Source organism: Amphiura filiformis, chromosome 13 (genome assembly GCF_039555335.1).
Source record: "Amphiura filiformis chromosome 13, Afil_fr2py, whole genome shotgun sequence".
NCBI lineage: Eukaryota > Metazoa > Echinodermata > Ophiuroidea > Amphilepidida > Amphiuridae > Amphiura > Amphiura filiformis.
In genome coordinates this window covers 5,761,945-5,779,666 of record NC_092640.1, presented here as the reverse complement: position 1 = coordinate 5,779,666, position 17,722 = coordinate 5,761,945, and positions in this window count along the sequence as shown.

Here is a 17,722-nt window from a genome sequence, read left to right as displayed (position 1 = left end):
CCCGATATTACCCAGGATTCACAACCATACAGTAGTACTGTCACACAGGTTGCTTGGAACAACCTGACTTTTATTTTGATGCATAATGATGGCATTCTCCAAAGGCTTTCCAGTTTCCAAAAAGCTGACCATGCAAATGCCTTTCGTCTGGTTAGGTCGCTGTTGCCATATGCCATCATAGATCCTAGGTATACTTGAAATTGGAGACATGATTGATAGGCTCTCCATATAGATACATGCATGAAAAAGCTGCATCAATGCAATGACGTCACTGCCATGCCAAGGTAAAATATGGTATAGGCTGCTATCAACAGTATTATGTATAACAGACCTGTACAAAATGTTATCTACAGTAGATAGCATTAGGTTTAATACCTCTAGTAAAAAACACTGAAATATGCTTTAATATACTTTCAGTATTGTATTCTAGAGTTAATAAAAGTGTAATATTGAATACTATTTGAGCAAATGGTTTGATGTAACATGCTCTTGCATCATGCAAAATGACCTTTGCAGGGAAAACTTAACATTTAATCTAAGTGTTTGAAAGGGAATATTATTTGTAAAAAACCTCATCATCTATTGATAGCTCAGGAGATATACTTTCTATAAATGTATTCATAACAAAATTGTTGAATTTTGAGATGTTGTTTTCTTGAAATACTATACATATATGGGGGGGGGGGGTGGGAGATTAGTAAAAGAAAGCCCTATCTGCAGTAGCTGCCCTATAGACAATTTGACAATTTCTGTATTCTATAATTGTATCAATCCAAAAATATGACACCTGGCAGCCAGGCCCGTAGCCAGGATCTATTTTTTTTGGGTGCTGATTTTGAAAAGTGGACTTTTTGACCAAAAAGGCATCAAAAACCTCTATTTTTTCACTCGCTACACTCGCATATGGGACTTTTTGGGCCTTTGTCATTTTTGGGGGGCGGAGGGGTGTGTCGCACCCCCTGGCTACAGGCCTGCTGGCAGCTATTGCAGATAGGCCCTTCTTACTCTAAACCCTAGACATATGATTAAAGAATCAAATTACTAAATGTTATGTTCTCAAATGTCACATTGAAGTACAACTCCAAAGATTATTGAACTAGTACAATGGCGCTTCCTCATGATATAGCAAAACCACATGCTTTCCACCAGCTAAAAATAACATACAGGAAGTACAACTCTGGGTTTCCAATCCATTGTAGATCTATTTTTGATTACATACTACATGGTCAGGTGAGTGCTTATAGATATAGCAGGGATACAATATAATGGCTGCCATATGTTATTTATGTATTTGTTTGTTTACACTTCATTTTGTAATATTTCAGTGCTGAGGAAGACACCCACCCCAATATTTTTCTAAATTCTGTTGTTTACACATCTGTAATGTACTTTAGTAAGCATACCCTGCAAAAATCAAAACTTGAGGTGGTGTAGTTTTGTCAAAATCTAAGATTTTATATAAATTGCCTGATCATTACAATGAAAATATTAGTCGAATGCATACGCGATGTTCACAACACATTACGTACACACCCCATACAGTACCATCATACACACATCAAAGGACCGTACATAGCACAACCGACAGAGTGACATGCATTGGTGACAATGGCGTTGGTAATAAACTCCAATTTTCTTTGCTTTACCTCAGTTAGGTTCAAAATTAAAAAGGAACATATATCTGACAGTAAAAGCTAACTTTTTATGGAAAAGAAATACCTATTTTTTATGGAAATGTTACAATATGGCTTTAAGAAAAATGGAAAAAATCTTCCTTTGTAATTATTTTTTTGAAGATTGGGCATTGTTACTGCAGATGTCTCTTATGATGAAAAAATCTCAAATTTGTGACAATATGACTTGGGGGTCATTACAGATGGGGTGGTAAGGGTGGGGTGGGCTAGGGTTGCATGGGCACCTCTGGATTGGAACCTTTGCTCACAGCTTGCCTTCTAATGAATGAGTTGACCGTTTGTACATACTTCAATGGAAGGCAAGTCTTTTCATTTGGCCCCCTCCATTGGTGTTAGATTTGCCTCGACTCCCCTCCCCCATTGCAAAAGTCTGCTTGTACTATACTGGAAATTTCAATTGAATGAACACAGTTTTCTTAGGTACACAGCTTTATTAGGTATACACAATCCAACCGCGATCATATATCGAGTATTTCAAACTACAACGCGAACACAAGACCTTGAATACAATACTAACCAATCATTTACTTCCGCGCTATGCACGCACAGCCACACGCTATGTCTGGCTATTTAATTGAAATTTCTACTGTAGTGGAACCCAATGAAGGCAGCTTTTACATTTTAAGGATACATCTTTTTTTGGCCTCCAATGACTGAATATCATGCATAAGAATTACCCCAACCATCAAATCCCCACAGAATAGGATACTGTTATGTATTATTCATCAGCATTCCCTATGTATATTACAACAGGTTGATACCATGATACCTTTATTAGGTATTATCATAGATGGCAACTATCAAGGGCTTGCCAATTTGGAGAGGGTGTTGGGTGATTAGGGGCTGGCTACATAGGGCTATTCCAGGATATTTTCATAATGCTATAATAATCCATGTGAAAATAGCTTATGAATCATATTTCAACTGATTCTTTTAACCTGTAAATATGGGAGGTATGAGATATCTTCAAGAATTCCCAGTTCGGCTAAAACAAAGTAAATTCATAATTCAGGTGGAATACAAGTAGTACTGTTCCAGCTGTTTCAAATCAACAGCTCAAATTCAGTGAGCCTTAACTTGGACATCATTGCCAAATAATATAAAGAGTACACTGTTTTGATGCTGCTGGTCATTGAAGATAGCTAAATACTTAAAAATACCTAGATAGAAAAGTCCTAAAACCATCTAAAGAAGATATCCGTCATACAAGCTATCTACTGAAGATAGCAAATTCATAAAAGCTATCTATTGAAGATAGCAAATTCATAAAATCTACCTACTGAAGACAGCAAAGTCATAAAAGCTATCTACTGAAGATAGCAAAGTCATAAAAGCTATCTACTGAAGATAGCAAAGTCATAAAAGCTATCTACTGAAGATAGCAAAGTCATAAAAGCTATCAACTGAAGATAGCAATGTCATAAAGCTATCTTCTGAAGATAGCAATGTCATAAAGCTATCTACTGAAGATAGCAATATCATAAAGCTATCTACTGAAGATAGCAATGTCATAAAGCTATCTTCTGAAGATAGCAATGTCATAAAGCTATCTTCTGAAGATTGCAATGTCATAAAGCTATCTTCTGAAGATAGCAATGTCATAAAGCTATCTTCTGAAGATAGCAATGTCATAAAAGCTATCTACTGAAGATAGCAATATCATAAAGCTATCTTCTGAAGATAGCAATGTCATAAAGCTATCTACTGAAGATAGCAAATTCATAAAAGCTATCTACTGAAGATAACAGTCATTAAAGCTATCATAAAAGCTATCTAGTGAAGATAGAAAGGTCATAAAAGCTATCTTCTGAAGATAGCAAAGTCATAAAAGCTATCTTCTGAAGATAGCAATGTCATAAAAGCTATCTACTGAAGAAAGCAATGTCATAAAAGCTATCTACTGAAGATAGCAAAGTCATAAAAGCTATTTACTGAAGATAGCAAAGTCATAAAAGCTATCTACTGAAGATAGCAATATCATAAAGCTATCTTCTGAAGATAGCAATGACATAAAGCTATCTACTGAAGATAGCAGTCATTAAAGCTAGTCATAAAAGCTATCTAGTGAAGATAGAAGTCTTTAAAGCTATCTACTGAAGATACCCAAGTCCAAAAACTGTCCGTTGAAGATAGCATAGTTGTAGAAGCTATCTACTGAAAATAGACAAGTTACAAAAGAATTTACCCATATGAAACAACAGGTAGGCCTAGTCACTGTTTTGAAAAAGAATTAAGTATAAACCTTTTCTTTACCAAAAAAGTTATTTTGCTTTGAAATAAAATCTCACAAATTTATGTTGTAAATAGCTAAATATTGATTTAAGTGACAAATAATATATATATTAATTGTTAATTACGTTCTTTATTTTTTTATAATATCTTCTTTATTATCATTAAATGTAGGGTTCTAACACCTGCCATTTTTCAATGTGATGGGTCACATATAGACTACATTCAACATGCAAACAAGGGGGAGTATGCATTTTCTTGTGTAAATCTCAAGATCCTTTGCTAGCTTTAATATGGCTATATTTTTATCTCTAGTTGTCCCTGCTAGTAAAATTGCTTTGCTAAAAAAACGTCTCATGTTAGTTATCACCTTCTAATGAGGGTTGCCAAATTTGCAGCCCAAATGATAAAAAAGTCAATTTTTCTCCTAACCATTAGTTTCTATAGTACACCCAGCCACTAATGGAGGGCGCAATAACCAATGTTGAAGTCTCCCAGTTTTTTTCCTACCCATTGTTTCTATAGGGCAAGAAATGGTCAAAAGTTGCCAGAAAATCATCAAAAGTAACCCAATTGGGCTACCAAATCATGTGCTTGGCAACTCTGCATCTAATGTAAACTTGTTGGCCTTGAGAATAAGAAAAAATTACCCCTCAAATATAAAGTCACCGTTCAAATATAAATTTTAGAATATACATTCTAGTGTTCTTTAATACCCTCTTATGTGAATGCATCACGTTGGCCTTGAGAATAAGAGAGAAAACACGTTTCAGATCTAAATTTTATCGTCATTTTTCATTTTAAGTTCAAACATTCATCAATGTCTGAGGTAACAAGCAGGATTAACCTTGAGAATAAGAAACGCAAACCTTTAAGGTACGTACAGAGATATTTTTGTACCAAATTGTTTGGCGTCACATAATGCAAGAAATGATCAATGCAGGCTCGTAGCCAGGGGGTAATGGTTGGATCTCCCATTCCGCTCCCTCCCTCATATAACACAAGTCCACCTGGCCATGAAAATGTGCCTATAAATAGTCTATTAAACCCACATTAAATTAATGGTGCAGTGAAGTTTTCAAATGGAGCTTCATTTTGAATGGTTTCCCACTTAATAAGTGGAGGGCGCACATCTCGAAACAGACACTCCCTGCACCGCAAAACGTGACTTGCAACATGCCATCCACCCACCTCAATAATTCCTATTCTATTCTGCAGTAAACCTTTGACGAGCGCGTACTGCTGTGATATTGCAAACTAACAACGCGTACAGCGCAAAATTTGTTCATAAATTTCCACTCGGCAACAGGAGATCACCTCAGCAGCCAATCAGAGACAAGTATGTTCCAACGCAGTAAATATGTGATGTACGTTTGAAATACCCTCTTGTCAATGGTTTACTGCAAAATATTATAGCTATTATAGGCCTGGATCAATGGGCTTCAATAGGATAATTTTAGGATAATAATTCATTCTCTTTTTATTAGTGATTGTAACACAGGGTTGCCAATTGGTTACGCAATTGGGAGACTTTTGAAGATTTTCCTAGCAACTTTTGACACTTTTCCTGTCATATTAAACCAATGGTTAAGAAAATAATTGGGTGACTTTTCAACATTGACTCCATGACATCCAGTAGTTTCCTGTCCCATAGAAACCAATGGATAAGAGTAAAATTGGGTGACTTTTTTGGTTTGCCACATGTAGACATCAAGATAGTGTACCTCTGGCATCAGTGGCGATCGTGGGTCATCATATTGGGGGTCACCGACCATGATTGAGTGGGCACAAGCCGCTTTTTTCGCCATTTTCCTGTGGGATTTTTAAATTTTGAGATCGATTGGGGGGGGGGGGGGGGGCATGTGCCACCCGTGCCCCTATGACGCTAAGCCACTGTCTGGCATTTATCAGCAAAAATCAACAATTTGGAGTAACAAAAAGTAGGAAATGTAGCAATTGCCTGAAAACAGGCAACCCTGACTATTTTGCCCTCCGTGAGCGACAAGCAAACTTGGCGGGTCAACTCTTTTTGGATCTAATCTCTTCATTCTGACACAAAAATGTCATTTTTGACTTATTCTATTCAGCGATAGGTTACTACATTGTAAACATTGTACCCATGTAAAATACATGTATGCTGTATTGGCAGTGATAGATCATTGCACGTCCCTTTTTACTCTGAATTTGCTTCTCATCTCTAGTGGTTTCATCATACATCATTGAGTATTTTGGCATGATAAGAGATTACATGTTCAATGTCAAGTGATATGCCATTCATTGTGTTTACAATAAATGTGATGCATTGACAAGGTTGTGGAATGGTGGCGATTTGACAAGGCCTTGGAATGCAGGATATCAACACTTTAAAGGTACTCACAATCAGTGATTTGCAATAAATAACGTTTCCATAGATTAGTATTTCTTTTCCATCAAAAATCAGCTTTTATGTCGCCTTTTAATTTTTAGCCAAACAACTGATGTAAAGCAAAGACAATTGGAATTTACTACCAGCGCCAATGTGTGTTACTCCATCAGTCATGCTACGGTACGGTCATTTAATTTGTGTATGAATGCCCTCCATGACATGTACGTACTGTGTTATGAACATTTGACTAATATTTCCATCGTAATAATAAACCGTCCTGTTCAGAAGGTTTATTCAAAATCTCGGATTTTGACAAAACTACAACACCGTCTTGATTTTTGCAGGGTATCTTAGTAGCTCTTAGTTTACTGATGTACATAAGAATCATGTAAATAACAGAATAAAAAAAGTATTGAGGGCATTCTCCTCAGCAAATGTTACAATATGGCTTTAAAGTGGCCCTAAACAAAGGTTTGACCATAATTTTTGCCATTTTCACATTCGTATACGTATTAGGAGAGGAGTGGGTAGACACTAGCCATGATGTGTATGTATGAAAAATATGGCTGGGATTCTCATAACTGATCCACAAAATTTGATGAAAAAGAGATACACAAATATAAATTTTTCTCGATGTTACAATGATTTCTGGTCAAATGAAGCTAAAGCAGCCAATTTCTATAGAAATGTTACAAAACAATAAAATGATTTGTGCTTCTCCACAATTATTTGAGAACATTTTGAAAAAGCACCCATATGATCTGTCACACATCCAATACTCACATATATACTTGGACACTCATCACTGACCAGGCCCATACGCAGGATTATTTTGGGGGGGGTGCTGATTTTGAAAAAGTGGACTTTTTTTTTTTTTTTTGGGGCGATTTTCTTCCCCAAATTTGGACCTTTTTTGACCAAAAAAGCGTAAAAAACTGATTTTTTTGCTAGCTATGCTCGCAAATTCTGAAATTTTGGGACTTTTTGTATACTTTTGCAAATTTGGGGAGGTGCGGTGGCATCCCCCGCACCCCCCCCTGCGTACGGGCCTGTCACTGACACATGGCAGTCATATAATTCAACAGAGGATAATGTTTAAGGTTAGCAACTATTTTAAACTGTTGCGATTTGGTAGTTCACAGCATCTTGCGAATGGCAGTGAGCTTTAGCAAAAATTGCATTGATCATTTCATAGCGAGTGTGTAGAAGAATTCAAATATCACAGATATACTTTTGTAAGTCCTGTGGTTCTTGAGTTATGTTGTAAAGAGGGCTGAAACAACAACACTTTGTAAAGCGTGCATAACTCATTAACAACAATAAATTAAGCAAGTTTTCAATGTATTATGATTTGTAGAATGAACTTTTGCAAAACGTCAAAGTGTTATTTTTCAATAATATATAAATTTAGAAAATTGATTTTTTGTTGTTGGTTGCTTTAACCAACAAAACCTCGTCTACCCTTAACACCACACAAGATAAAATATTCTGGAGGTGTTTTGGTTGTGCCAAAAGTAACCTTTTTTACTCTGCACACATCAAAATCATCATGTACTGACGGACACACAGCAGATATGCAATTCTATAGGGAAATATCATTCATGTATGCTACACCAACACAAGACAAAATCCTCTTGAGGTGTTAGAGTTGTGCCAAAAATAACCTTTTCCAGCAATTTTACAGACACACATCAAAATCATCACTGTCACCTGTCACATCTCTGCTATGTGCAGGGTTGCCGCAATTTCAGTCCAAATGGTGGGACATATCACTGAAAAGTCGCCCAATTGTTCTCTTAGCCATTGGTTTCTATGGGGCAGGAAATTAACAAAAATTATGGCGGTCAACAGCGAAAAGTCACCCAATTTCTTTATTTACAATTGGTTGCAACTGGCTTCTAAGAGACAGGTAACAGTCAAAAATCACAGGAAATTCTTCAAAAGTCACCCAATTGGGCTACCAAACCACAGGTTCAATAACCCTGTGTGATGTGTCATTGGTGCTCATCACTAGCATCTCAAATATTTCCATCCATCAAGGCTCAGTTCCTTAACCCCAACAGGCATATACACTCATAGAATGACCTTTGGTTATAATGGGTACAAAAACTCATACTCCATATTCGGAGGTCAACCCCTTAGATATGATTATTAAATGCAGGTTATTGAACTCTGTCATTGCAAATGATGATATTTTTGGCTCATAGTGCTATTTTATCTTTGTCCATTCTCATGAGACATTTTATCAACAGTGTCCTGAACACGTCTGACATATGTGACACTATCCCACAAAACCAGCAACATCAACATTTCACCCTTTGCTGTCATACTCTGATGTAGATGATGAGAAAACAGGCTTGAAAAGGACACCATAATAATTGTATTCTTGAAAATCAAACAAAAAACCAAGCATGAATAGTAAGATTTTTCCAAGGGTTCTTTACTGATTGATTGGCACTTCTTTTCTTTGTGTGTAATGGGTCTCAGGAGCCGTTACGGCGGTGGAAGGGGGGTTGGCCATCGGGCCTGAGCTTTCCACAGACAACCCCTGCATATATGCAATCAGAAGTTGCATTTTTTTGTTTCTGCTTTGGATACCCAACACTTTATGTTTATGGCAATAATGTATACAATAACACTGAAAACATGTTAACGAATGGCTTCTATTGGGCCGTCATTTTACAAATTTTCAGATTTTTGTAAACTAAAATTTTGCACAATAACATAGTGCCCCAAATGGTCCACATAAATATCATATATCATTAATATTAATTAGGACTAAAATCTTACATAAATATCTTCTTATTAATATTAATTAGCAAAATATAATATAACACCTTACAAAGCACTGATGCATGCTCACATTTAGCATTCAGATTTTACCATTTATAATTCATGGCGCTTCTAGTCTGGGTCATTGTGTATTAACAGACATCAGCATCAGGTCCCTAAGTCCCTCACCATATGAAAGCTGAGTGTTTGATATTAAAGCTGACATTTTTGTAATCAATATTTTAGGATCAGGGTCATGATATATTTATCTGCAAAAAAAAACAAACAAAAAAAAAACAAGAAAAAAAAACCTGTGATAATCTTCACAATCGTAAAAACAAAACAAAAAAATTTGATATTAATGTATTGCCACACACCTAAGTATTGAGACTTAACATATAAGTCCTAGGATAAAATCCTGATACACATTGGCTTAAGATTTTACACTGACAAATATGATTGAGTGCACTTTAACTGCCTATAAATTAATAAATTAAAATGAGAAATAAGTTGCATCATCAGTTTGGGCTAAAGTTGTATTTTTCATGATTAGTAAAGTCCTGCAAGTATACCACAGATGTGAAAGATCGAGTTACTTTTAAGCAGCCTTTTTCTTCCGTTTTCTGTCTAGAAACTCTAGCATGATTTTGCATGGAGAGTATTTAATTCCCAGAGCTTCCCAGACATCACTGACTTCAACGACCAGACCAAGGGCTACAGACTATTGCTTTTCAGTCAAAGGCTGATTTCAACCATCAAAGTTGTTGCTATTAAGAACCGAGTCGCTGCTGTGCAGTGTGAAGAAAAAATTATGTTTTCTTATTGGTGAATTTAGTACACATCTCTATGGTGATGTGATATCTTAATCCACATTTGAAACATTGAATCAACTTAACTCACAGCACACCACCACTAATCCTGCACCTGCAACACTTTTAGGAAAAACAAATTTGTAAATGAAAAACCTTAAGATTGCCTTATTTTTAACAGGAACTATGTATTACACAAAAGAAATGTATAGGCCTATCATTATAAAGATATAGTTATTGCTTACTTTTACTAATAATAAATCATTGAATGTTTTAAGATACAAATAATTATGTTATGTAATTGATAAATTCACTTTTTAATAATTATTATTGTAATGCTATCTACTGTAGATAGCAGTGGGCATAATAAAGTTAAATATCTGAAATCTCTGCATATCTTGAACGAGTTCATTTGGAATGTTAGATTCAATGTTGTACGAGCATAAAAAGTGATGAAAACCATAAGAGAATAATGTTAACATAGTTGTTTGTGTACAATTCCAATAACAATGAAGGCATTCAACTCCCATTTTTAGTGACGTTTCATCACTATACTATGTGATGGGTTGCCACACTATGTCAGATGTGATGGGTTGCCAGTCTGATGAAACCACTATAGTATCATAGTGGTGAAACATCACTAAAATTGTGAGTTTAACACCTTCATTTTTCTTGGAATTCTACAAAAAGAACTACTGTAATTTTTGCGAGGGTTTTATTTTCACGTATTCATGATTAGAGCTCCAACCGGGAAAATAACATGTTGCGAATATTATGAAATAATGTATTACAAGTATAGGGAAGGACTAGGCAATCGTGAAAATAACATTCCCAACAATGTGTCTCTCACTCCAAAATTGCAAAAATAACTGTACGCAAAAATTACCACTTACAAACTATGTTAACAGATATCTGCATAATTGTTAAGCTTTCAAATTAAGATACTAAAAAAAAGTATATGTCACTTGAATGTCCTATAATTATTGTTATAATGCTATCTACTGTAGATAGCAGTGGTGTGGTTACTTTTGGTAACTATATCTGAAATGATCTATGCATAATTTGTAAGCTTACAAGTTATTATACAAAGAGTATATGCAAGTAATAACCTCACTGTCATATAATAATTATAATGCTATCTACTGTAGATAGCAGGGCCTTGTTAGTAGAAGTACCATTAGCGCAAACAAACATGTTTTATTATATTCAAAACCAATACAATTATTGAATTGGAAATGTATGAGTCGTCTGAAGATAGAAAATCTCCATAGGAAGGAAGGACCTTGCCCCATTGCAAATTATAAAATAATTTTTACTGTAATTTTCTTTCATGAATTTATAAATGTCCATTATTGCAGCCACAAAAATATTGTTGGGAATAGGAGCTCATGCTACAGAACCCAGTTGCTCATATAATAATTATAATGCTATCTACTGTAGATAGCAGGGCCTTGTTTGTAGAGGTACTACATTCCTTATGTGGGAGATAGGAGTTTATGTATCAACTGAAATACCCCATTGCATTAACATGCAGCACACACAAAAATGAATTGAATTGAAAATTTATGAATTCATAAAAATAATCTTTTGAAAGATAACACATTAGTGTACTAACCATTAGTGCAAACAAACATGTCTTATTATATTCAAGACCAATACAATTATTGAATAGGAAATGTATGAGTCGTCTGAAGATAGAAAATCTCAATGTGAAGGACCTTGCCCTACCGCAAATTGTAAAACAATTTTTACTGCTGCTTTCTTTCATGAATTTGAAAATGTACATTATTATTGCAGCCACAAAAAAATTTGGGAATAGGAGTTCATGCTACAGAACCCAGTTGCTAACTGCAAATTTTATATTATTAAATATGGGTGAATCAAAATGTTTCATTATAAATTGTAAAATTAAAAGACCTACAAATTTTAGGTTTTACAGTTTCCGATTCCTTATTATATAAGCCTCTTCATTTTTAACCCTTAACATGCTGATATCTACTATTTTAACAGGTGCTAAATGTAATTACATTTTTGTTAAAGTATAAATTTCTAAGACTATATTTAATATGTACATGTAAAATGCATTCAAATGAGTACAAACATGCCTAGTATTGGTTCAGGTGTTAAGTTCTTGACAAATGCAATGATGGATAGAATTTGCCACCTCTGAAATAGTGAGCCCTCACTGCAGTAAGCAGGAAATTAAGTGTTCACTGTATGAAAGCGTCGTTTAAATCCCACAACACTATGGGAGGTCAATGACCACAATGTCGGTTTGTCTCGCATAACAACATTTTGGCAAGTTGTCGCGTCATGATAAGATAATTTGTTATATAAGTGCTACGGAGTCGTAACTCACAATAGCTGCCTTGCGGCATTTAATTTGAATATTTGCAAGTCATCGCATCATGGTAAGGTAATTTTTCCTCTAGTGCTAAGAAGTAAAGCTGCCTTGCATCATTTGCTTTGAATATGTGCAAGTTGTATTGTCATGATATGATAATTTGTCCTTTAGACTGCGATCACATAGAAGTATACTGTATACGGTATTCGCTATACGCTATTCGATCAGGTGAGTATAGGTCAGTTTGCCAATCTTAAAACTGAACCTTTGTCTAATCAAATGCTTGTAACTTTACTTCTTGAGGTTATATTGCATTCAATGAGGTGTCATAATGTGTAGAATTGGATAGTGCATCTATTAAAAAAATAAATTTATCCACATATGGTTTAGTTTTAAAATTAGGACGGTATACGCTGCACTAAAATCGAACACGCACGATTCCCACTGTACTATACTATAACGCAGGTATACGGCCTTTCGAATAGTGCCCTCTTATGTGACCCGGTACTATGAAATTACCTTGCTCGATTTTAGCTATACGCATGCAACTGTAAAACATGCACCATATACCCGAATAGTATACTTCTATGTGATCGCAGCCTTAGTGCTTCAGAGTCGTAAGTCACAAAAGCTGCTTTGTGGCATTTAATTTGAACACTTGCAAGTCATTGCATCGATCATGATGCATCGATCATAATTTGTCTATAAGTGATGCAGAGTTGTAATCCCAAATAGCTGCCTTGAGGTATTTGATTTAAATAATAAATCTAATCTAATCTAATCTAATCTAACTTGTAAGTTTATGGTCAATAGGTAGATCTAGTGTATAGTACAAAACCTGGCTACACACTGCCGCCTATAATAACCCTAAAAACTAACCCTAACCTGATCTCAACATCAATATCCTAATCTTATCCCTACCCCTAATCCTAAACCAGTGCGGGCTGGTATTTTACCAGAGTGAGGGAATGAGCGCCCTCTGCCTCCCTAGCTCAGTTGCTGAACATGCCAGCTTTAGGGCGGAGGAAACCATCAGGTTCAACGGCCAGTATGTTCAAATGTCTTGGCCATTTGTTTTTGCTAATGTAACGATGTAGACAGTAAAGCCAGCGACACAATCCTGATGAGATATTGCTCCGTTCTTTCTCCTTCTAATTACTCATTACGGTGTTCATGGCATTTGTTAGGTTAGGTTTAATACCAGGTCTTTCAAGAGCACTTGTGAGTTATGTTCCGGCCGGACTTTGTCCTTAAACTGCTGGAGAAGAGAGTCAAGATTCATCAACTCAAATTTCTCGGCCATATACTGCGTCTTGAAGATGGCGAGCCTGTGAAAGAATATGCGCTTTATATTCCACCACATGGGAAGAGGAAACCGGGATGGCGCGCACACTGTACTTACAGTATGTCCAGCACCTCCTGGGAGATACTGAAGGGATGCTGCAGCCAAACAAAATTGTTTCGCTTGCCCAAGATCGCATTAGTTGGAGAAAGCTTGTAGTCGCCTGCTCCGCAGCCGACTGATGATGATGATGAATCCTAAACCTAAATCTAATCATAATATTTTGAGTTGACAGACATCAATTGTACACAGCAATAAGCAGGATCTTGTCAGCATTCCCTAGAATTTGTGATTTGCTTTTTGTTACACTGGTGAGGGAGCTTTAGGGAAACTGGAAAGATCCAAGGTACTGCTCATTGCATCTGTTGATTCATCTTTCCTACTAAAACATCTCAAGACCTGGGAGATAAGAGATATCCCATGTGAATCAAAGAGTTTGCCATACAGCAGGTATTATGGATATCATTTCATTCAAATCATATTATAAGATGTATATAATGAACCTGAGCATGATTTGATATGTACCCACAATGCATTGCACAATACTATGCAGTGTAAAAATATGATCAAATCAGCTAATCAGTTGTGGCACCAAGAAAGTTGCCATTATCATCAGTTGTATGCAGAATATTTTTGTGTGGGGTGTGAAATTTCCAAAATGTGGACCCAAAAAAAATTGTTTGCAAGTAAAAAGTGGACTTCACCCCCTTAAAGTTGATGTTTTGGGCTAATTTTAAACAGTTTAAAATGAAAAAGTGGTCCCTTTATTATTTTTTCAAATTTAGACTTTCTTGGACATTTTTCAGAGGGTGTGGCTGCACCCCCTGTTTACTGGACTGGGTATCAGCCTGCCAATCTCCATTGTGCCCTCAATGTCAGTCAGCTAATATACAAGTTCACTGGAGCTTGATTCACAGAGCTGACCGTTCTAATAGAAAAATTGACATCCAACATCTTTTAATACGGGTGATTTCTCCATTGTGACAGATGTGATTTTCAGTTCTCAACTAATTTTCCGCCCAATTGATTAGCTCCATCAGCTTTGTTGGAATTGTGTATGTGGTTTTCAATGTTTTCTGCACTAGAAGATGCTGATGTAAGTTTTAGCTACTGCAGAAGACAATGACATCAAATATTATTTTTGAATGTAATCTAATACTGGAAATAAAATGTGCAACTCACATTCTGCTACGCTGCAGACTTCAGACCCAACGTAGTAAAGTGAGTTGCAAATTTTGCAGAATAATTTAAAAATAATGTTTTATGCTGCTGGATGAATAATCTACACCAAGACACTGACATCAAAGTTATCACTAGGATCCACAACATGCTCATCTATCAGGGCACAATTCATGAACCTCATTACATTTGTACATTCATTGAATGACCTTTGAAAAATTGGGTACAAAAACTTATAATGCAACTTGAGGTTAAATTTTTCACTATGATTGTTAATTGAGGTTATTAAACTACACCACTGGGATGAGGCCATTGTGGTCCATAGTGTATGTCACATCTTTGCAGTGATATAGCAAGGGGACTCCCCCTGTGGAACATCTCTTGACCAACATAATATTTTTGTTTTTTAGGCATTCTTTGACTATATTTTAGTCATATGTTGCCCTCTGAAAAGTAATCTATCACACTTTGGCCTCCCTCTGAAAAAATCCTTGCCCACAAATGTCAAACTATACTTACGCATTAAGAATTGCACATGGGCTCTGCCGATCAATTTATGGTGTGGTTGTCATCTTTTTCATTACCAAATTTTGTTCAACTTACCGTTGCTTGCTTGCTACATCTGACAGAATCCTTAACGGATTAAAAAAACAAAGTCTAGTTGAGTATTTTTGCTGATTTAGGCATCCTGAATTACAGAGCAACAAGATCCTCTTTAATGTCCTTCCTTGTAATCTTCTTTTTAGGCTATCCATACTTCCAAGAACTCACAGCCGGTAATTCATTGAGAAAACAAGAACATCTCCTTTCACCCCTTGTCTTTTCACACTCATGAAACTTGATATCTGTGTGAGGAAATCAAAAGAATTAAAAGACACTGCACTTAAACTTGTTAAAAAAATTTAGTGCAAAGAAATGGCTAATTGTACCTGGTTAATCCATTCAAAACTCGCGGGGAATTTATCCTGGCTGTGATGGTTAATCTATAAAATGAGGCTTATTTGGGTACTGTGGCCTATTTAGAGCTACATCCTTGAATGATGCTCTGAATGATGTGATGCGATCAAGCAAAAACAGTCAGAACTCAGAAATATTGATTATGAGATATAGCCAAACAAATATTTCCTTTTGTTTCCTCAGTGTTGTTTCAGAAACTCTTTAATTGCTCATATCTTTGGAACTGGTTGTTCAATTTCAATGGGGTTTTCTGCAAAATGCAGCTTTGTAAATGCCTTTTACTATTCTATAAGAAACTGAAAATTTAATATTTTTGAGTTCCGACTGATTTTGCTTGATCGCATTACATATAATGGCATATAATTACAGTGTGTTTTGTGCTGTGGTCAGTGACTACCTGTAAAGTGTAATATTCAATGATCTGTTGTAATAATTTGTGCCATATAAATTGGTGTTGGTTTTTTTCTTTGACCAAATTCAAGAAATTTCAGTCAATGGCATATCACTCACAATAAAAGGAGGCACAACATATGGTTGATACACCACTGATTTCAATGCTTTTCAACCTTTGAATGATTTGCTGCATTGAATTGTGGGACAGCATTGAAGCTTATCATCTGACCATGACTCGTGGCTGCTTATTTTAGAATTGTCAAATCTTCTGCACTTACAAATTTGTCGCGAATCAATTACATGCGAGAATACCCGTTGAGGTCATTGCACCTTGAGACAGCAATTTGCAGGTAATATCCAATATTGATCCAATAGAGCTCTAATATACACACTAATCAGACGATTATAGTCAACAGGTCTCGGTAAAATGTTGCAATTATCATAAATTCATATATAAATAATGGTTGAAGAAGCTAAGGACTATTTGTTTAATAATTGCTTAGTTTAAAGGTGTGCGCGACCAGATTGACAGCCTCAACCCATTTTTCCTCATAAAAACTGAAATGTTGGTATCAGAAGATGAAAGCTTATCATTGGCTTAGGAAGATGTTCAACAAGGGGGGGGGGGGCGGACCAAACAAAAATTTTGGTGACCCATCCTGGGGGGGCCCAAGGGAGAGTTCCCCCCCCCCTTTGGTGTTAAGAAAGGTCAAAAATATCAATTTTTCCTGGTATCTGGTCACATTTTTTTACTTCATCTGGCATTATTGGGGGGGGGGGGCTGAGCCCCCTGAGAAATATTATTGAGGGGGCTGAGCAACACCCTGTTTTAATGGTAGGACTCAATATACGATAGAAAACAGAATATGAAAACAATCTGACCACCCACCTTTAAAGACAACTGCACTGTACTTAAAGTGTGCGCTGTCTACAGTAGATAGCATTAATTATTCACAAACTTTTCTATTTGAATTGTATAAATAAAACCATACCCTCCAGGGTAAGAATGCAGAATTCACTTGATCAATTAGGGTATTCCTGTTGATATCCATACACCCCTATGGAAGACATGACCTTAATCATCCATGTAGGGAGTGTGAATTTCAAATGGGTTACCTGAATGGTTGACTCCATGTGAAATCTACACCACCTATACACACTTAAAACTACGGGGTCAAAAAATGACCCAAACGGGGTCATTTTTGACCCCAGCATAGTTATCAACTAAACACCATACCACTAACGGGTCATTTTGACCCGTTGGTCGGGGTCATTGCAATGACTACGTATTTGGGTCAAATAGTAACCCCATTGGGGTCAAAATATTACCACATTTCGAGGTCAAATGAAATGACCCCTTCAAAAGGGTTGCCTTATTGGGTTACTTAATGACCTCATCTCGGGGTAAAATGAAATGACCCATTTGAAAGGGTTGTTTTATAGGGTTACTCAATAACCACATTTAGGGGTTGTTTGGATTTTTTAGTAGACATCATGGTCATGCTGGTCCCACCAGGACAAAAGTGTGTTTCTGCACAGAGAAAGCATTACATAAACAGCAAACTGCAAAATGCATCTGTGTATCACACTCACACACAGTCAGTCATCGCCTATGACAGTTCACGTATTATAAGCTTA